This window comes from Eptatretus burgeri, chromosome 10, assembly GCF_056783735.1.
Source record: "Eptatretus burgeri isolate ZD-2024b chromosome 10, Ebu_testis_v1, whole genome shotgun sequence".
Lineage (NCBI taxonomy): Eukaryota > Metazoa > Chordata > Myxini > Myxiniformes > Myxinidae > Eptatretus > Eptatretus burgeri.
This window is the reverse complement of record NC_140970.1, coordinates 66,263,960-66,286,944: the sequence shown is the minus strand read 5'-3', so window position 1 is coordinate 66,286,944 and position 22,985 is coordinate 66,263,960. Positions and strand designations below refer to the sequence as shown.

Sequence of the window (22,985 nt, the reverse complement as noted above, 5' to 3'; positions counted from 1 at the left end):
TTCTAACCAAAGAAGAGGGGTGTAAAATTTATATATCTATATCAAAAAACACACACACACACACACACACACACACACACACACTGTTGAAATTAAAAAATATATTTTGATATCCACATGTGTATTTTGTGGGTTTGCAGTGATACGAAACAAAAAAAGCTGAAAAAATTACTAAATCTTAGCTTATTCCACATCTGAATCCTAAAATGGCCCAGAAAACATAGCAGGCTCCTTTTAGAAGTTGTTCGAGAAAAGATCGAAAGCAGATGGTTCTCCTTTACTTTGGAATTGAACTCAACTGTGGTGAGTTGCAAGTACCTGCAATATATATATATATATATATATATATATATATATATATATATATATATATATATATATATATATATATATATATATATATATATATCACTCATTCATCCAGTTTGAATAGAGAAAATAAGTCATTCTGCTGTTTTCTGTCACTGTATGTACCACAATGAGCATGGAGAAAAGAAAGAAAATGAGAGGATTGTCTGACGTCAGACACAACATTGTAGCCAAGCATGGACAATCTCAAGGCTACAAGTCCATCTCCAGATCTTGATGTTCCTGTGTCCACCAGACACAATGTTTTCAGGAAGGTTAAGGCCCATGGCACTGTAACCAGCCTCCCTGGACCTGGCTGCAAGAGAAAACTTGATCAAAGCTTGCAGTGAAGGATTGTTCAAATGGTGGAGAAAGCACCTCAAATCAACTGCCAAACAGTGAGTTTTTCCCACCTTTGGAATAAACTCGCTCACTCTATTCATTCCCATTCTTCCCTCCAGGCCTTCAAAACAGCTGCTCACCACCACCTATCATCCCCCATCCAAATCATCGATCTTTTTGACCCCCGATAATCCACCCAAGCCCACCTCTTCAAATTCCCTGCTTTCCTTCCTGAAAGTCCCTGTAATGTCCATCTTGTATTCCCCATGTTCCCTGTCCCAACCCTCTCCCACAGATCTCCTAATGTCTCTGTTCCCCACTGTTTTTTCCTTCCCACTCCCTCACATCTTGTCTCATGCCCCCTTGCTGTGCGTTGTGTGTTAGCTCTCACACGAGCCTTGACAAGGTATACAAAAAAAACTAAAAAAAAAACTGATTAAAGCTGACCTTCAGACACAAGGTACGACCATTTCAACTCACATCTGTCACCAACTCGATGAAAGGGGGTTCTATGGTAGGAGACCCAGGAGGATTCCACTGGAGAGAGAGAGAGAGAGAGAGAGAGAGAGAGAGAGAGAGAGAGAGAGAGAGAGAGAGAGAGAGAGAGAGAAAGAGAGAAAGAGAGAAAGAGAGAAAGAGAAAGAGAGAAAGAGAGAAAGAGAGAAAGAGAGAAAGAGAGAAAGAGAGAAAGAGAGAAAGAGAGAAAGAGAGAGAAAGAGAGAAAGAGAGAAAGAGAGAAAGAGAGAAAGAGAGGCATAAAGCCTGACTGGAGTTTGCTAAAACATACCTGAACAAGCCAAAATCCTTCTGGGAGAACGTCCTGTGGACAGATGAGACCAAATTAGAGCCTTTTGGTAATGCACACCATCTTTATGTTTCCAGAAAACAAAATGAAGCTTTCAAAGAAAAGAACACCTTCCCGACAGTCAAACATGGGGGTGGTTCAGTGATGTTTTGGGGTTGTTGTGCTGCCTCTGGCACTAGGTGCCTTGAATGTGTGCATGGCATCACAAAATCAGGAGATTACCAAGGTATTTTCGAGTGCAATGTTCAACCCAGTGTCAAAGCTGGGTCTCCATCGAAGGTCATGGGTCTTGCAGCAGGACAATGACCCCAAACACATTTCAAAAAGCACCCAGGAATTGTTCAAGACAATGCTGGACTGTTCTGAAGTAGCTAGCAATGAGTCCAGATCTAAATCCCATTGAACACCTGTGGGGAGATCTGAAAACAGCAGTTGGGAGAAGGCACCCTTCAAATATGGGAGAACTGGAGCAGTTTGCATAAGAAGAGTGGGTCAGACTGCCAGTGGAGAGGTATGGGAAGCTCATTCATGACTACCGTAAGCACTTGACTGCAGTTATTTTATCCAAAGGCTGTGCTACCAAATATTAAGTCTCGGGTGTCAATAATTTTGTCAATGCCATTTCTTTAAATTTTCTGATTTAAAAGGATATATTAAGTTCTGAATCAAAAACAAACGTTCTGTAATATTAACAATGAAATAAAGAATTGTGGAGACCAAATACTTTCATCAATTTCAACTTATTTTGAAAGAAAATTGTGAGTTATTTGAAAAAGTGCAAGGGTGCCAATATTTTTGGCCACGACTATATCATGGTGTGTGTGTGTGTGTGTGTGTGTGTGTGTGTGTGTGTGTGTGTGTGTGTGTGTGTGTGTGTGTGTGTGTGTGTGTGTGTGTGTGTGTTTTACTATTGTTGACTGCCATCTTCACACATAGGTGGGTTTTAGGAGATGGAAGGGAGACCGATCCGGTGTCAAAGTATCTGCCTTCATTTGCATGTGTGTGTGGTGCGTGCACTTCGATGCTGATATTATCCCTTCCTTTTAATGCTAATTATTGCTACCCTCTCCCCTTCCAAGGCCAGAGTCCAGATGTGGTGATTGTACCGGTGCAATTAGACAGTGGGCCAAGCATCCAAAATATGTCTAGTTTTTGACTTTTGTGACCCACCTCTAGTATCCACCTAAAATTTTGCATATATTTAGATTTTAAAAAAAATCACTGAGAAAGAATTCACAACTCGTCAGTGCAAAAAGTTGCACATTAATGAGTTATGCTGATGAGCAAAACCTATAGCACCATCTTGTGTCGATTCTGAGATAGTTGTATATTACTCTGGGAATTCTGATGTCTCTGTATTCATAGGGAGACGACATGAATGTGGGAGATGTGGGTTCCTCTCTCACACACACACACACACACACACACACACACACACACACACACACACACACACACACACACACACACACACACACACACACACACACACACACACACACACACACACACACACACACACACACACACACACACACACACACACACACACACACACACCACTAATTGTTGATCGACAGACCTCATTCATCAGCACAAAAGCTGAACATACAAGTCAGGAAGACATGCACTGGACTGGCATACTGAAATCAAAGACAGTGTGTCATATTATTGTTATGGATCCAGGGTGGCGGGATTCTCACCCGCTCCTTGGTGCCACCCTCACCACCACAGTCTCCAGGGTTTATAACGCCGGCCGGCTCAGCACAGGCCTCGGGTCATGCACCTTCAATCGCGATACAAACGTAATCCTTGTACCCTGCCATTTGGGGAAATAGAACCCCTGGTTGCAGACTGGTTTTGTCAGAGACCGAGCGGAGTCTACCAGTCTGTAACCACTTTGGTTTTCTGCCAATCGAACGGATCGTTCCTCGACGCGACACAAATTAATCCACAGCGGCAAATTCATACGAATTAACCTGATTTATTGGGGAACATCAGGGATCACAACACAATCAATAAACACAACAATGGTTTTATTAACAATCCTCAACCCGTTCTTAGGCCTTTGCTTTAGGTGTGAAATTCGATTCATATGCAGATTCAAGAGGATGAGATAGAAATGTGATTGGTATTTGTCACGTGATCACACGCGAGTCTATGAGATGCAATGCTGTTTAGTATGTGTGTTGAAGCCATGACAGAGTAATGCAAACTGTGGGTTTTGCCTGTCAGAGTTTTTTCCTTTTTCTTCCCACCGGATGTGGAGAGAACTTCCTGTTCCTTGTTCCTTGGTGTTTGTGGCGCACCCTCTCGACTGAATCTGTTTAAAGTGAAGTTCATTGAGGAAAAAGTGTTGAAGTTTTATTTTACAACCATCGGGCTTTTGAATAAATTGTGAATGTGGATATACTGTATGTGATTTAAATGTAGAAACGTGATTTGGAATGATTTTAATGATTTGATGATGTTTAGCACGTGGGGCAATTCACAGATAATTGATGATTCCCTCGGATGGACATTGAAATATTGTTTTATTCGTCTGCGAATGTTGAGGTTACCTGAACTTGTGCTGGGAAGGCAATGGCAAACAACCCAGTGTAACCCTTTGATCGATTCAGTCAAGGTAAATTCATGATTTAATTGGATAGATGCTGAGGATTTAATTTTTCATTTATGGATTTTAAAAGGAAATATTTTATTATTTTGACCAAAAGTTGTTTAAGAGAGTTTGGATGTTTATTAGTCTGAAGTTTAAGATGCTTTTCCAAGACTGGGATAAAATTAGGGAAGGGTGTAGCTACATGTGTAGACAGAGTGTTTGAGCTGCAATTTAAATGATATTTGCGTGATAACAGATTTGACAAGTGATTTGACAATTTTTGTACAACTGTTTAAAATGATTTATTTGTTTTGATAAAGGAAAATGGATTCGTAATTGAGAAGGTCGGAGGAAGTGATAGATGGTTTGTGTATGTGAATTGGAAAAATGGCAGCATGTTTGCTGTTTTGGTGAGAGAGAAGTGGACAGATGGAGAAATGTCAGAGATTTAAAATGTCGATGGAAATAGCAAATGAGATGGATGTTTTGAGTATACGTACAACTGGGATTTCTGTATATTTTAGCATGTTGTTTTGGGAAATAACAAGGAAAGGGATTAAATATTGATATGACATATAATGCAAGTTAAATGCTTCTATAAGAACCTTTGTTAGTCTTATTGAAATACATGTGCCGATGACGTTTATTGATTGGTGTTTCATTGATGCTTTGTTTGTTTCGGAGTGTTGAAAGCAGTCTTTCAAGCAATGTACGATTTCATCTAAATGAAGTTTGGAAAGAAGTTCCACACAAAGATTGGACGATGGGAGAACCCAGATTTGGGTGATTGAGCATTCAACACATGATTATGTCCCTTCCTGAGGAGATAAGATTGGAGCAATGTGGGAAAAGAAAGAAAAAACCCACTGAGGAGAAGGTTGAGCTAAGTCTTCACGTCGGCGTTGTGTGGTGCCTGCGTGGAGGAATGTTCTCAGCCACACTCTCGATTGCCGCTCTGCAAATACATCGTGAACTTGCTGTGGTCACTTCAATGTACGACAGGCCTGGAGTTCCACACTGCGCTCCTTCAACCCAGTGTCTGGCCCAAGCTTGTACTTGCCCACATCTACCTTCTCCTCAGCTCAAGGAGTGCTTCGATTGTGTTTCCCGTTGGGTGCTGCTCTGTCCACACCCTGACCTCGGGTAGCATATTTTCAATGTGTGACACATGCTGATGAACAGGCCATAAATTAAATGGAAACTCACTCATTTTCTGATATGAGCACTCGCTGCCATTGTTGATTGAACTTGAATAATGGAAATCTTTTCTCCTTCAGGAATGGGACATGGTAATCATGTGTAAGAAAAATTATTCAAATTTCCTTTAAAAAAAAACGGGGGAGTGTGGGGGAAAAATTTACATTAATGTATTTTAAATTGTAACAAGACAATTTTTTGTGCATGAGCAAGAGAATGGATGAGATGAGAGAGGAATTAAAAAAAAAAGCTTCTGAGTTAGAATGAAAAGAGAACAGTTTCAGAAATGTAACTTTTATGCTGCAAGTTAAATTGGCTGTCATTTCTGGCCAAAAGACTTTTGCCCTAAATGATAAGAAATGTGTTGTTCTGGAGCAGAGTGACCGAGCTGATAAATGAACCTTTGCTTGGAAATGTACGAAGTGGCTTTTTGTCTAAAGGACACGTCTACAGTCTGGGTCAGGTCAGGTCAGGTATGGGAGCATGTGCCAGAACAGCGCGTCGCTGCGTCCACTTTCCGCCGGTACTCCAGGGGCCTCCGTCTGGCCATCCCCCAGGCAGATGCCAGGCCCATCCCCATCTCCTTGAGATGATGGTCAACCTGCTGCAACCATGAGGAACGTGGTCGGCCCACTGGCCTCCTCCACACATGAGACTCCCCCGCTGAGAGAATCTGGCGAGCAGGATCAGCGTCAGGAAAACGAGCCACATGTCTATACAGCCGCAGCTGACGCTCACGGACTATGCAGGTAACAAATCTCATCCGAGTCTCTCTCAGCAACCGCTCGTTGGACACAAAATTCGACCAGCGATAGCCAAGGATTCTCCGAAGAGACCTGGTACCAAAGGAATTAAGTCTCTGTCTCAGATCCTTGGTCAAAGTCCAAGTCTCGCACCCATAGAGCAAGACTGGAAGTAACAAGGACCTGAAGATTCGGACTTTCGTCCTCCCGCACAGGTACCGGCAGCGCCACACCCCATGATCCAGTGAATCCATGACTCCCCAGGCCCGACCCAGACGTCTATTGACCTCCGGCTCACAACCTGCGGAGACATGAATATCACTGCCAAGGTAAGTGAATCTCTCCACGACCTCAACATCCTCACCACAAACAGACACAGACAGGACAGCAGCATCCAAGATGTCACCGAAAGCCTGGATCTTAGTTTTGACCCAAGAAACCCGTAATCCCAGCGGCTCCGACTCCTCATTCAGCACCTCGAGGGCCCCCAAGAGGATGTCTAAAGTCTCCGCAAAGATGACTGCATCATCTGCAAAATCAAGGTCTGAGATCTTGACATTCCCAAACGATGCACCGCAACTTGATCTCTCCGACATCCTCCCAAAAATTCAGTCCATACAAGTGCTGAAAAGTGTGGGGGCAAGTACACATCCCTGACGAACTCCAGTAACAACTGGAAATAAGTCAGAGATGGTACCACCACACTTCACAGCACTCTCAGTACCAGAGTAGAGTTCAGACATCAGATCGATCAGTTTCGGTGGCACCCCACGAAGACCAAGAATCCTCCAGAGGACATCCCGATTCACTGAATCGAACGCTTTACAGAGATCAACATAGGCTGCAAGCAGCCCCTGCCGAAACTCTCGTCTGCGTTCGGTGAGGACACGAAGTGCAAGGATACGGTCAATCGTTGACCTCTTTGGTGTAAAGCCTGACTGCTCTGGACGCTGGTGCTCAAGCAGATGGTGGCGAACCCTATCAATAATTATCCGAGCAAAGACCTTGCCCGGCACTGAGAGCAGCGTCACCCCTCGGTAGTTGTTGCAGTCTTGGCGATCACCCTTCCCTTTCCAGAGAGGGACAACAAGGCCCCTCTTCCAGTCAGTTGGGATGATGCCTGTGTTCCAGGCAGAGCACAAAACTGCATGCAACGACACGAGTGCAGCATTTCCACCAGCCTTGAGAAGTTCAGCATGGATGCCACAGATCCCTGGAGCTTTGCCCCGTTTCAACTGGTTCACTGCAGCCCGTGTTTCCACAAGCGATGGTGGACCACAGTTGATTCGAGGGACGTCAAGGGTGTTGCAATCCCTGTTGCTGACCAACTCGACAGCTGGGGGATCAGCCTGGTACAACCGCTCAAAGTAACCGGCCCAGCGGGCCTTCACTTCAGACTCCTCTGTCAAGAGCCTACCACTCTCTGCTCGAACTGCAGTGCTCCGAGGGATGGGCTTGGATGAACGTAATGCGCGAATTCCCCTGTAAGCGGGACGAGAATCACCTGTCCACAGGTGATGCTCCACCCCCTCACAGATTCCTCGCACATAGGCCTCCTTGTCCACCCTCAGTGCACGGACAGTTTTACACCTCAGCTCCCTGAACAGCTCAGCTCTGCCATTCAGCCTGGCCCTGCGACTCTGGTCAATGGTATCCAGTGTCCCTCGAGAGACAAAATTCTTCTTTGCCCTGCGGTGAACTCCAAGGCATCCACCGACAACATCAAGGACGGTGGTCTTGAAGGTGCTCCACAACTCTTCAGGACCCCCCAAAGCACCCAGACCCTCCAAGTGTCCACTCAGCCTGTTCGCAAACTCCTCAGCTACTCTCTCATCCCTGAGCTTGGCAACATCCAGCCTAGGCTGGGATGGTACCATTCTCCAGGATTTAAGGTGCAGCTTTAGAGTTGCTACAACAAGCCTGTGGTCAGTATTGAGGAACTAAGCACTCCGGTCGACCCTGCAGTTCTGGATCATCCTCCAACGACCGTCAATGAGGACATGGTCAATCTCCTTTGCCACACCGCCAGCGTTGGAATACCAAGTCCAGCGATGAGCTTGCGGGCGCTGAAACCATGAACCAGCCACCCTAAGTCCATGACTTCTTGCAAAGTCAAGGAACTTAGTGCTATTCTGGTTCATAGTTCCTGACCCATGGGGACCAACACACACCTCATAACCATCCCTATCAGTTCCAGTCGATGCATTGAAATCCCCCAAGACAAGAAGTGTATCTCGTCTGGGGCACTGATCAACCACAGACTCGAGTGTGGCGTAGAATGCATCCTTCACGGTGAGATCACTCGCCTCAGTCGGAGCATAAACAGAGACCAGGGAAATGACACCTAAGGAGTGACGAATCCTTAATCTCATAATACGCTCGTTGACCGGTGTTACCTCAATTATCATTGGGGTCAGCTTATTGGACACAGCTACAGCAACTCCTTGGGTATGGTAACCATCAGAGCGACCAGACCAATAGTAGGTGTAACCACCCACCATTATCTCGCCGCAATCCGGTCTCCGAACCTCAGAGAGAGCTGCAATCCCGATGTCCAAACGCTTGAGCTCAGATGATAACAGAGACAGGTGATCATCCTCTCTTAGGGATAGGACATTCCAGGCACCCACCCGAAGGGACCGCCTCAGGTTAACCCAAGGAGACCGGCGTCTGGTGGACGACACCTCAGCACCACTCCGACACACTCTCCCGCAATCTGACCCAGGGATGTTACCCCGTGGTTTCCCTCCTCTCAAAGATTGGGGGTCCCGAAGGCTTTGCCCCAATCCCGTCATCCGGTGAGCTGCCCTGCGAAGGGAAGCTGCACAGGAGGTACTCCCACGGAGTGGGTTTTCAGATTTTTTTGCGTTTTTGCGTTTTGCGGAATGAAGGGTTTTACGGTGGCCGGAGTGCAAATCCTGCCACCAACCTCCTAATAAGAAGTAACCCAACTGCAGGAGGACGTCCGCAGACACAGTTGGGCACTGGATATGGATGGCCGTTGGCTCACAAGGAGCTCCTCCGCCCTTTGACAGGTTTTGTTTTTAATCCTGCTGGGTGTCCATATCCAAACACCCCCTCACCAGAAAACCTGGTGGGGGAGACGGTTTAGTCGCCGACAACCCGACCATGGAACAGGTTAGTACAGGTTTACATGGTACCTGTAGCAGGTCACAGATCGAACCTGACCTGACTTTAAATACGTCTGGGTGAATATCCCCCAACCTCTCTCTCACGAAAGTATAAAATGCTTTGAAATCTAAAAGTTTGGAGTGCAAGCACGTGAGGAAGTATAGTTTCTCAGTGGCTTGTACTCCTTGGAACTGACCAAGTACCAAGTTAGAATAAAACTCTCTGATGTAATGTAGAAGTGAATTGAATCGGGTTGGTCTAACTGTTAACTAAAGTAAGAATAAATGAAATAGAACCAAATGATATTGCAATCAAATGGGGATTCTTAAGTTCATTGTACGAGGGTGAGAAGTGTATGGTGTATAATTCGGAAATAAATTGTTTCACAAGGAAGGACTTGTGTGGACATCAGTTTTATCAGTGTCGATAGGGTTTTTGTAGGATTTTATAATCAAATCGGACAAACGTTAAACTCTGTCTGAAGTCAAATAGGATTCCACAATCGGCCAGTTAGAATCCTTCAGGAGGACAACGATCACAACAAGGTGGGTTTAAAAAATCCACATCAAATGCAATTCCTCTACATAGTTATCACCACACTTCCAGTGCCCCAAGGCATCCGACACTCGTTCATGAAGCTCATGAATATATGCGTTGGCGTCCTCATTCGTCCGCCCAGGCGTATACCATTTCCACGTGGCCTGAACCGGTGGGCGGGAGAGTTTCCTTCGCGCCTTGCGGCTCGGTGCACTATAATTAGCCCTCTCGCTTCGTGTCGCGCTGAGATGGAGCCGCACCGCCATTTTGCGACTATTTTCTTTATAATTTGCAAGTTTTTTTCTCCGATCCGCTCAAGCATAAAATCAAATCAAATTTGGACCGTTTTTTTTTTTTAACCAATGTCCGAGGTGCGAAATGCACCACTGGTCCAAATATTCATACGAATTCATACAACTTCATACGAATTAACGAAATTTATTGGGGAACATCAGGGATCACAACACAAGCAATAAACACGACAATGGATTTATTAACAATCCTCAACGCGTTCTTAACTGGGGAACCACCGTCTACAGATTTCGAGGGGATCGCGACCGAAATATGCCTAAGACAACGTGCAGACAAAGACAGACAGACAAACAGCATGCAAGACAAGACAGAGTACTTGGTGATGTCTCATGGACGAGAGGACAGTGTCAAAAGCACGAATGTCGCTCGCAACAGGCGAAAGTCCACGGATTCGAACTCCCGCTCGAACCACGCCGCGTGGCGAAATGGAGGCGTCGCACTCTTGCTCCCTCAAGGCACCACGTGCACACGCTCTCCTCAGCGCGTTCCGGCCCCGCGCAATGTCGACGGCACAAGTCCGCCAGATCAACGATGGGCCTCAGCCGATCTCGCTCCAGGGTTCAGCATACAAATCCAGGCCTGGCCCGTTCACAAGACAAGGCCCACATCGAGGTCCGAGCTCCACAGGCGCATCGACAACGTGTCGAGCCGTGGGTGTGAGCAGGGGACGTCAGAGACTCCGGCGTGTCCTCTCCTGCCTTCCCGCCTCGAAGCCCGACTTCCCAACTCCGTGTCTCGCTTCGAAGCGACTCCGAGCACGCCTCGAGAATCCGACTGTTCTTCACACACAGTACTCTTTCTCACGAAGCCTTCGTTCGCTCCTTCGACACACGAGGATGCCTTCTCTCAGCGACTGCCGTCTTCCAAACTGAGAACTCCTTTTCGGCGCTCGTGGCCTCCGAAACCCGAGCACCCTCGAGACCGACGCTCGTCCAAACTCAAATCCTTTTCTCCGACAGTTTCCCCTTTTTCTGCTCGCTTAGAAACACGAGCACACCTCGCTCCCCGAATCCGACAAGACTCCTCCCCTTGGCCACACGCTCCCAGCCGACTGGGCGGGGCCTATCGTCCGTCGAGGGGAGGAAGAACAAGGGGCCTTTGTTCCACCACCACCGCTCAGACAACAAAAACCGCCTTTTACAGCTCCCGACACACGTTACGTCCATTTTACCACACAACCTAGCTGTACATCCATCTATAATTCCAGCAATCTTTGCGCCACAATGGTTACAGGGAATCCCCAACGGAGCACCGAGGCCAAACACCAGTGTTGGTGAGGTTGAAATCAACTTTAATAACACACACGATACAACGTGTCCGGCTAGGCTAAACCTTCCATGATACAGCACCCCTGCTCGGTAACCCCGTACACCACGCTCGCACGACGGATTAAACCACATACTCTACTGGCGTAACCACTTATTTTTTTTTACGAGGTCATTTATCTACTATCATGCTTGGTGTTATAAATGAAGAAAGTAGGTGATAGTACATGGCTTCAAATACTGAGGCAGAGTATACAACGTTAAACAAGGATAACGGTCACTTAACCTGGAGGAGGTCACATAAATCATGTTCCAGTCAGTCAGATATACTGAGACCATCACCGGGTAGACTGCCCTCCGGTCTCGGGGATTATTCTGCCCCATTAAAGTGTCTGCAAGCATTGTGACCACAATTTGACTCTAAGCATCCAAAATAAAATCCTTGAAGTGTTTGGGCTGGTAACGTACACGGTTGGAGCGTCTTGGTGTCCAGACGGTTGGGCGTTGGGGACACCGTTCGATGTTCCTCACAGGTGTCGCCGATGGCTTTGGAGTAACCAGGTCTACAGGTGTCAAGCCTCGGGGATGCATCATGGATCTGGTACCTAGATCTGGTACCTGGCTACTAGGGATTGGGAAGGATTCAGCACTGTCGGCAGGTGAAGACAGCTCATAGGGGAGGAATGGGGGGTCTGGTGGTTTTGTTGCTGGTTGGAGGCAAACGTCCTTGGTTTGTTGTGCAACACCATATCCTCGATTGTGAGGGAGTGGGAGCATATCCTTCCAGTAATCTGGGACTTTGTAGCATTCAGACTTTTTCACCCGATAAGCTGCACTCCTCAATTGGGACCCCACAAATTTACGTATGTTGCACCAGGGTCCATCGGTGGCAGAGACGAGGTAGCGGTTTCTTGTGCATGACTTGTTACGATCAGAGTACAAATAGATCAAATCACCGACTTCCACTGACACATTGGGCTTGACGGACCCCATGGGTGCCTTCGACTTCTCACTATGGGGGTGGTTAATGGAACCAAGATGGTGTTGGGCTTGTATCATTTGTAAGTCTGAGAAAGGGATTTGTTGATTGGTGAACTGATCCCGCTGGCACCACATCTCTCGGGCTGAGAGTCCCCGTGCACGAACTCGTGAGTTCATACTGGCGGTGGCCAGTGCGAGGGTTAGTGGAGTTACTGGTCCTCCCATCGGCTCCTGTCATAGAAGTTAGTCTTCACTTTCACGAACTGCCTTCTCGGCGATGGGATTCTTGTTGGGATTTTTAATGCGACCAATCTCGATACACATCCGGTGATGTTTAAGAAGCTCATCGTGGATCAGACGTGTGAAGCCGGGAGCCGGATCGGTGCGGATGACAGCAAGTGGTCCATCCAATGGCCTGAGCTCTATTCATAAGCGGATCAAGTTGTCGCGGAGAGTGATGTGTTGTTCATTCTCCACAATGCACGATGTAGTGTAGGAAGTGGAACATTCTCGCAAGATGAGAACTTGCTGGTGATTGCGTTTGATATCCACTGCGAAGGATACCCCAACAGCACCAGGGGGTTCTCCAATGGACTGCTTGGTAATGGTATGAGGAATGTTGCGCAATGCAGCACACTGGTGACACCTCGAGGTTACCTGATCGATTGCTCTGTCCAAGTCAAGAGCATAAAAATATCGGTGAATCACAGAACTGAGTTGATGACGACTCGGGTGATCCAGTTGAATGTGTACTGCTGTTAGTAAGCCATTGACTACCTGACGTGGGACAATAATGCACTCACATGCCGAGGACAAGGGCTTGTCCCGACGGACTACAACTAGGCCGTCTTTGGAAAGTGACGCAACCTGGAGGTAATGTTTGACATCCTTGATGTTCGTTGTTTTCTTCGATGGGCGGGTGCCCTGAATCAGGGGGTATGAGTCCGCTTTAAGTCTGCACACTCTGCTTGAACTGCTATCCAGGCAGTTCTGTTGGTGAAGGGCAGTTTGGTTCGGCCGGAAATAATGTCTTGGGCTGACACCTGCAGGACTACGGCCTCCTCCTCGCGTCTTATGAATGTACAAATTTGACAGGAGGTGTCGGTACAGTCTGGTGCATTGTGGCTCGCAAAATCAGATGGGGGCATTGGCGGATCCTGCGAGGTGTCGTACGGTCGCTTGATAACGGCTGACGGTGGACAGGAATGTGGATAGACGAGGGCTCGCTGAAAACTCGCCATGACAGAGCTTCTCATATGCTTGTACGCACGACTTGCTATCAGTGAGGATGGTTGCATGATGTTTAGATAGGATAATGAAGGGACTGAAGTGTTTTACTGATACAGCAATGGAAAGGGCCTCCACTTCACATGGCAACCAGGTAGGTTGGCATCCATTTAACTTTGCGCTAAAAAAAACCCGCAAGGTGAGGTCTTCCATTGTGCGTGATGTACAGAGTTGATCCAATGCTGTGTTTTTTGACAGAACCATCCGTCACGATCCATAGCTGATCACTTGGACGAGGAAGAGTAATTGTACGAGCTGACGAAAGAGCGGCTTGGACTCTGTGGAAGGCAGAATGTAACTCATCAGTCCACACAACTCTGTCCAGTGATTGGCGTCTCGCCACAACATCATCCAAGGGGGATAAGAGAGGGGAGCAGTTGGAGATAACACGAGCAAGAACTTTATATGCCCCGATAAAGGATCTCATTCCCCTGACCTTCTCAGGAGCTCAACAAGTAGAGAGTGTAGCCACATGGTGTGGGCTGGCCTGGATAGTACCATTAGACCAGATCCATCCTAAGATGGTGGTGCTCTTTGGACATACAACTGTCTTCATAGCAGAGAGGTGAAGTCGACATTTACGCAGAGCCTGCAACACCATTCTCCAGTTCTGGAGAAGTTCGTCCAATGTGTCACCACCGCAATAGAGGTCGTCAGCGAGTTTGGCGATGGTCCCCTTCTCTAAGAGATCACCAAGGACGCGACACATGAGTTCTTCGAGTGCCGTCTCCGATCCAGGCATACCCATAGCGGATCTGGTATACACACGTATTCCCCGGAAGAGTGTGGCTACACTGCAGTACTTCATGGACTGGCGAGATAATGGGATTTGGTAGAAGGCACTTGCAAGGTCGGTAGCAATTAGATACTTCCACTCAGCAATTTTGCAGAGGATGGAATCTACGTTTGGCATGAGAGAGGGTTGGGGCTTGCTGTATCGGCCCACATCAGCAAAGGCTGTGACTAAGCGGAACCCGCCACTGGGCTTCTTGATCAAGAATGAAAGACTCAGGTATTCTACAGTAATCTCCATGTCCTCAGAGCGAGCAAAGACTCCAAGTTTTTCTTGTTCATCAAATTTCTGTTGTAGTTCACACAGTTTATCTTGTGCATACTGTGGTAGACGGCCTTTGCGTTGTGGAGGCTGAACGGGGTCCATGTTAACAACAGCCTCAAAGGGGCCTGCAGCACCATTGTAGCCTTGGAACACTGGGTCAAACACTTCATCATACTCTTCAAGAAGGGCAAAAAAAAACTTTGATCGTGTGTCAGGAGCGAACATGTTGTCAGGGTCGAGGGTGACAGTCGAAGAGTGTCCTGAGAGTGAAGTGAGTGTGCGTTTTAATTTGGGGGGGGGGGCTGGTCTCGGTATAGTCATCTGGGTGTTCTTCGGGTATGTACACAGGGCGGATTTGGCAAAATTGCTCATGTCGTTTGAGAACTCGTCGTTCGTTAGTTAAATTGGAGATCCGAAACCTTCCCGCTGATGCTATGGATGACACTCTGTGGGGGCCAGTACTCAATGGGTCGCAGCGACCTCGCACTGGGGGCATCCGTGCGAGGTTCGAGTGCAAACGCTGAGTCGATACTCGACATGTCACATGGAAGGACCATTTCGATGAACTCACCGGGCCACAAAGTAGTTGTGTGGGGAGGGGCACGTACGACGTGAGCTCGGCGTACTGCATGGCGATTAAGGCTCCCTTCCTGAGAACCAAAAACGTATGTGGTGCTGTCACCCAGGATAACTTGATGCTTCGCAGGGCATATTGAGATGTCATTAGACTCCATGAAAGGTGTTCCTGCTAGTACATCTACGTCAAGATTTTCGACAACCAGGCCCTCAAACTGAAATTCCCTTCTGTCACGAGTCAGTGTCATTCTGGTCTCACCAACCACTTGAAGAGGGGAAGACCCATCAGCCTGACGAGCGGACTGTGCACTCTTCTGAATCTTGACTCCAAACCTCCTTACAGTTGTCTCACGAATCAGGTTACCCGTAGCCCCACTGTCGATGGTAACTCGGGTTGTGTGGTGGCCGTGGAAGGTGTCTAGATATGGAGACTGGCGAGTCTGGACATGCGAGAGAGTGGACGGTTCTGTATAGTCTATGTTATTAACTACCTTGTCCATATGGGCATATGTTATGTCTCCAGACTCGTCGTCTGACTCTTCAGTTATGTCAGCCACATGGCGTGCTCTGGCGATGTACCGACAATCTCGTTCGGGGAGGAAAGGACACTCACTGAGGAAATGACTGTAATCAGTGCGGCATACTTGTTTGCAGAGGGGACAGGACTTCGTAAGGTTGTTGGAACGAGTCCCCGAAAAGACTTGACGATGATGGGAACGATACCGGGCGGGGACCTATGGTCGAGACGTTGAAGTGCGCAAGAACGTTGTATCTTCAGCAGCATGGAGCTCATCTAATAGTGAGTCAAGCGCCTGGGATATCTCCGGTTTGATGGAGGCTAAAGTGCGGGACCTAAGTTCAGTTCCATAGCGTTGTTTGACGAGTCCGGGGAGTCCACTGTGGACAAGGCGAAGCCATGTGAGCACAATAAAGTTCTCCAACGAGGGAGATAATTCCTAATCTTCCGTGATCGCCTGGTTATGGTGGAAGATGCCGCCATCTTGTCGAAGCAAGATATCCTCCACAAACGCGATCAGGCGTTGGTACAAGTCTTCATGGCGCTATTCGGGGTTATGGCATATCGCTGCAAAGTCAATGAAGTGTGCGCCTGTCGACTGGAATCCAAAATGTTGTCGAATCGATCGCCATATGTTGACTACAGAGGTGGAGTTTCGGACTATGGTGTTGTGTGATATCACAGGGCAGTAGTTTGCAATCTGACCCAGTATAAGTTCCAGTACGGTGACTTTCTGTTGGGCAGTGTGACGCTGCACAACGGGGACATCCTCACCATCATCCACAAGTCCACGAAGAGGGAACGCTCTGCTCTTCTTCTCCCAGGTGACGCCCTCAGTGAGGAAGGGCGCAATGTTGGGATCGAGTGATAAAATATAAAGAAAATTGTGTCTCCAATTTTCAAACGAGTTCACTGTTTCACTCTTGCTAAGTGACCACTGCTTTGGTGCACGGTGTGTGGTGGCCATTTTGACGACGGGCACGTTGTAGAGATGATGTTTATGACACAGCTACAGAGTGAGCTGGTTGGCCGCTCACCTTCTTCTGAGGTGCGATTGGGGTTAGAAGATGGCTCTCGTAGCAGTGATGTTCTGCCGATCGCTGTCTCCGGGGTGAAGAGTGCGTGGAATCGTATCCCGACGCTGCCACCACGCCACAATGGTTACAGGAAATTCCCAACGGAGCACTGAGGCCAAACACCAGTCTTGGTGAAGTGAAATCAACTTTAATAACACACACGATACAACGTGCTCGGCTAGGCCAAACCTTCTACGATACAGCACCCCTGCACGGTAACCCCGTGCACCATGCTCGCACGACGGATTAAACCACGTAGTCTACTGGCGGTGTGTGTGTGTGTGTCTGTGTGTGTGTGTGTGTGTGTGTGTGTGTGTGTGTGTGTGTGTGTGTGTGTGTGTGTGTGTGTGTGTGTGTGTGTGTGTGTGTGTGTGTGTGTGTGTCTGTGTGTGTCTGTGACCGCTGTTTCTCGACAACCACTGGTCCGATCTCATTGAAACTTGCCAGGTATATTGCTGGGGGCCTGAGTAGGTGCCTTTTCAAGGCTTGATATTAATTGGACAAGTGCCTCCCAAGTTATGGCCATTTATTTACCAACCAATGACAAGACACGTTGTTGCGTGGGCGTGGCCAATGGGGGAAGGGAAGCTCAGCTGCGTTTCCCATTATGGGTTACAATGTACGGGCTTCCGGAGAGTGATGACCGTGTATTCTAATAATTTCTCGATTTCTTATGCGCATTTATAAATTAACACAATGCCCCAAGTTATGATCATTTTTATATTAGACGGTGCATACATTTCGGTAATATCAGAGTGAACTGGTATGCTCCGAACCAGGAAGTAAATTTTTTTTCTCTCTCTTCTCTTCTCTTTTTCTTTTTCCTTGCGACGACATTGCGAAAAGGCAAAATACATTGGCGCTAATTGAATAATTAGCCATTAAAACTAAATTGCGAATAATCGTAACTGCGATATGCGAACTTCCGGGCCACGCACGTACGGGCAAGCGAGAGTGAAGAAACAGCATGTGTGGTTGTTGTTTCTTGCTTGCGGTTTTTTTTTGTTTTTGTTTTTTACGGGCACGTACGAGTGCATTTAATGGGGGATCTGAGTAATCCTATATTTGGTAGTCCCATAAGGGCCATTTCCGTAACAATATCATCCATCAGCAAACTAATCATCAGTCATTCTTTGTTCAATCATTGGTACATAAATCTATCACACACCAAAGCTGAAATTATTTACAAAACACTTTTTTTTCATTAATATGTATATAATATCTCCATTTTATATTTTAAGCAGTGGCAAGATCAATTCAATTTAAGTTTCCACAGGTGAGTGTATTGTGTGGCGATTGCTTACAATTGGAGAGTTGGAATTCTTCATATTATTTCTTCAGCACCAAGGTGGGTAACATGAAATGTTTAGATTTACTTAATATATGCACATGTACTGATGATCAAAGTTTCTTGAAAACTAACCTTTTTGCCATCAATAAAAAAATATATGTATTCTACAAACATGTCTCAAAGTGTTTTGCATCGTTTTATCTGTTGCTTGCACCTATAAATGTTCCTTTTTATAGATACACATTTTCTTCTGTTTTGTCATCATTATGCAATGTTTTCCAATCATATATAAAATCTCAAAAACTGGAGGAACATTCACTTAATCATCAAAACATTGTAATGTGTATTATGACTTCTGATGATGATGAGCATGAGCAATCCAATTATAGTCCTTGCATATAGATTATGGAAACATGTACTTAATACACTTCATAAAATTGCAAACTCACATCTGAGCTTCAGTGCATGCATATTTTTTTATCTTGTTTAAATATTCTTCAACATTAAAATAGCATGTTAATGTATAGGAAAACTGGAAACTTTACCATTGTTATTCTCAAGTAATATGTGTCCACTCGCATTGCGTTTTAAACATTTTAAAAGTATCCAATCCAGGTATGCATATGTTAATTCATGATCCCCAGCAAGAGCAACTGTTCCAAGAAATTCACGTGGAGGGGCCATACTCGGTCACAAAGACAAAGGAAAATGAGAGAGAGGGAGAGGGAGGAGGGGGAGAAACCCCAGGTTAATACATTAAAGGTAGCCACTATTCTTGGTTCACGAAGGCAGAACAGGTCACAAACATTTCTGGAAAGTCCAATTTAGTAAACATTTTTCTTTGCAATGTGCATGTAATTTGCATATGCCATGCTCATCTATGTTTGTTTGTGAAATGAAAATCTCGAGGGACATGCATGAATCTTCACATAAATTAATGACAATGATTGATGGTATGAATCATATCAAATTATTCATTCCAGACAGACTGCAATGGCAAGGTGATTAATACTGAGATTAGTTTTTCCCTTAAATTTACAACAATAGAAAAATATTCCAAAGGACTCCTAAAAATGTCATTAAAAAATTACCCCCGCATGGAGGTAACGGTCATCTCTGAAGCTCTGTAGATGTGGATCTCTGATCAGCTTAGAATGGCTTCGATGCCGTCTTGTCTTTTGGTTCAACGTACAGACGAAAGCCCGGGAGTAAAAAGGATAGAAAACCTCAGAAATCAAACTACATTTCTGAGTTATCCGGAGATAGATTTTGAAAATGGTTGAATTGGAACATTTATGATCAATGTGTCTTCAAAAGGATAGAAACCGGACCTCAGAAATCAAACCGCATTTCTGAGTCATAAATGGTGGATGATATTTTGACAATGGATGATTTCACAAGTTTACAGCATCGGTGACCTTGACATTGACCTTCAATCAGGTCTAAAGTCATACCGTCGTGCATCACTCATCGACCCCTACTGACAAACCAAGTTTCATCAAGATCGGGCGAAATTTTTTTGACCGTATCACATCGGCGATTTTTCCAACTTTGAAGACACGTGACTCGATAACCAGGACGAATTTCCTAAAACCGGCCGGACCAAATTTAGAAATTGTTCCATATTATCAGAATCCGAAGAAATTTCGAAGCTCGGATCACAAACGGCAGAGGAGATAGATTTTGAAAATGGACAATTTCACAACTTTGGAGTGGCCTTGACCTTCAATCGTGTCAAAAGTCGTACTGTCGTGCATCACTCATCGACCCCTACCTACATACCAAGTTTCATCAAGATCGGAAGAATTTTTTTTGACCGTATCATATCGATGATTTATCCAACTTTGAAGACACATGACTCAATAACCAGGACGAATTTCAAAAAACCGGCCTGACCAAATTTAGATATTGCTCCATATTATCAGAATCCGAAGATCGGATCATAAATGGCGGAGGAGATAGATTTTGAAAATGGACGATTTCGCAACTTTGGAGTGACCTCGACGTTGACCTTCAATCGGGTCAAAGGTCATACCGTCATGCATCTCTCATCTACATCCACCCACATACCAAATATCAAGAAAATCAGAAGAAAAAAATGGGGACGTACGGACATCGAGACTGGTTTTATTAGGTCATCTCGTTAGAGAAAACTGGAGACCCTAAAAACTGTTGACTATCTTGGTGGAGCCATGGACGACCATGCCACTGGCATACAAGTCTAACTTTGCTTGTGTTTGTTGGGGGCAGCAGAAGTTCATGACAAAATTATTCCAGCGGCATGGTGTACTTTACATTGAAGTTCAACAATAATTATCGGTGTATAGCCACTGTGCATTAACATTTTTAGGTTGGCATTCCACTGCGACCGCAAACAAACCCAGTGTAGCCGCACTACTATAGCAGGTTTGCCACCACATCGTTGATTTAATAGAATACATAGCAACTGCAGATAGAAACAATGGTAGTGTTGTGATTCATGTTTGTAATTTCAAGTTAGTCCACACTCCATACTAGTCTAGATTTCAGTTAGAATCATTGACACGTCATGCCCAGTTTATGATTGAACATCGAGAGATGATACTGATACTAAGTGAGAGCAGAATTTAGAGCACAACATCCAGTTGGAGTCATGATAGTTAGATTCTATAGTATTGTTGTGGGAATGGCCCTTAGTGCGTTATTAAATATAGGATTAGCCCAGATCCCCCCTGAAATGCATGTTTAGCCAGGTTGTTCGGTAATTGGACGTTACATGTGTGTCGGGAGGTGTAGCAGGCTGTCCAGTGTTCGTACAGTGGTGGTGGACCGGGAGGCACCTTGCTTATTTTTCCTTCCCCTCTCCGAACTAGCCCCACGCAGCGCTCTCAGAGTGTCGGTCGGCGAGACGTGTCGGCAGCCGATTGGTGGAGGGCAGCTGCAATCTCGAGCGATGGACCAATCACGGGTCCTCGGGGGAGTGTCCAAAGGTGGGCGCCCCAAGAAGGAAAGGGTGGAACTGCCCGAGTGCGGAGTCGCGATCTGCTGTATAAGGGTGAAACTGCCTGAGCGTCGAGTCGGGCCATCGGCATTAAGAGGAACTGCATGAGGGTTTTGCGATCGGCTTTGGTAAGAAAAGCGAGCCCAAAGAAGAAAGGGAGTAACTGCCTGAGTGTTGAGTCGCGATCGGCTGTATAAGGGACGGCTGTGTCAGTCTGCGATCAGCTGGAAAAAGAAACGGCTACTTTGTCGAGTCTGCCTTCTGCTGGATGAGTAACGACTGAGTCTGCCTTCTGCTGGATGAGAGGCTGCTGGTGTCAAGTCTGCTTTCTGCTGGAAGAGAGGCTGCTGGTGTCGAGTCTGCCTTCTGCTGGATGAGAGGCTGCTCGAGTCGAGTCTGGAATCTGCTTTCGTGAGAAGAGCGAGCCCCAGGAAGGCAGGAGGAACTGCATGAGGGGAGTCAGCGATTGACTTTTATGAGGAGGTCATTGCCAGGTTCATCCGGAGTCCAGTGACGGAGCCTCTGACTATCCCTACTCATTGCACAGCTCGACACGTCTCGTAATCCCATAGATCCGCCTGCGGAGCCCAACACCCCGATTTGACCTAGTCTGGTGAACAGGCCAGGTCTGGATTTGTATGCTGGACCTTGTGAAAAGCCAGCTGGAGCACACCGTGGATCTTCCGCTCTTGTGCCGTCGACCTTACGGGGGCTGAACGCGCTGAGGCTGGTGCCTGAGCGGTGTGACAAAAGGACGACGCCGCCATCTCTCCACGCGGCGTGTTCGAGCTCGGGTGCTCAAATCCGTTGACATCGGCTTCTCACGAGCCGCATTCGTGCCTTTGACACTTTTCCTCTCGTCCATGAGGCATCAACAAGTACTCTGTGTCTTGTCTGCATGTTGTCTAAGGTTTATCTCGTTAGGATTCCCTTCAAAACCCGTAATCCGTAGCTTCCTAGTTAAGAGTGGGTTATAGATTAATTACAACATTGTCGTGAATGCTTTGCTTGTGTTGTGTTCCTCGATGTGTCCCCAATAAATCTGGCTGATTCGTATGAAAGTTGCTGCTTTGAGTCTATCCATGCCATGCTGAGGAACAATTCGCTCGATTTGTATTTAAAACCAAACGGGCTACGGACTGGCAGACTTTGCTCGGTCTAAGACAAACCCAGTCTGTAGCCAGGGTCTATTTCCCCAACTGGTAAGGTCCAGGTGTACCTTGGTATCGCGATCTGAGGCGCGTGACCCGAGACCTGTGCCGAACTGGCCGGCGTTGTAACCCCTGAGATTGCGGTGCTGTTAAGCGATGCTGAATCTTCAACATTTGGCTGTCAAGAGTGGGGTGCAAATCCTGCCACCGCCGAATCCTAAACAGTATAGTAATCACTGGGTATTGATTTTGACCATTCTGTCAAAAATTAGTTCACGGAAGAAAGGAGATCCTACCTGCCAGGTCTGTCACATTCATCATGATCATCATGATCACCGGGTGTGGCATCAGTGGCTACAGCAGCTACAATCCCCACACTGAGCCTGTGATGGCTGTGGTGTATTTGTAGTGCCTTGACAGCGTCCTTACTTTCGGGGCTTCCTTCCACATCAATCCACTTAGTAGCACATTCCTGAAATTTCTTAATGCTTTTCTCACAAAATGGAATTACTTTGCTGTGGGTGTTGATGACATGCATAAAACAGAACCCCGAAGAACTGCCTTCAGAATCTTCGGCAGCACTAGCACCAGATGACATGTACATCGCCATGACAGCTAGTGAGTTTACAGCTTGCCTGAAATGAAGCGCGTGATTGGTTGATGAGCATGGTGCTGCATGTCAAAAGTGCTGTGATTGGACGATGTTTATAAGAAAATTATCACAATTTTGGGTGTCTTTTTCCATATTTTGAAAAAAAATGTACACGTTTTGTGCTTGATAGTGTT

General features: G+C 46.4%; 1 long non-coding RNA gene across 2 annotated transcripts in view; it reads left to right on the top strand.

The window, feature by feature from the left end:
• The window catches only part of LOC147018745 (uncharacterized), a 40,726-nt gene that overhangs the window by 16,204 nt on the left and 1,537 nt on the right, over positions 1-22,985 (top strand). The window contains exon 4 of one of the 2 annotated variants that reach the window (XR_015062508.1): positions 18,054-18,121. The exons of the other annotated variant lie outside the window; for it this stretch is intronic. This is a non-coding gene — a long non-coding RNA (uncharacterized LOC147018745). Of the gene's footprint in view, positions 1-18,053; positions 18,122-22,985 lie in introns of those variants that run through there. 2 annotated transcript variants of the gene reach the window in all.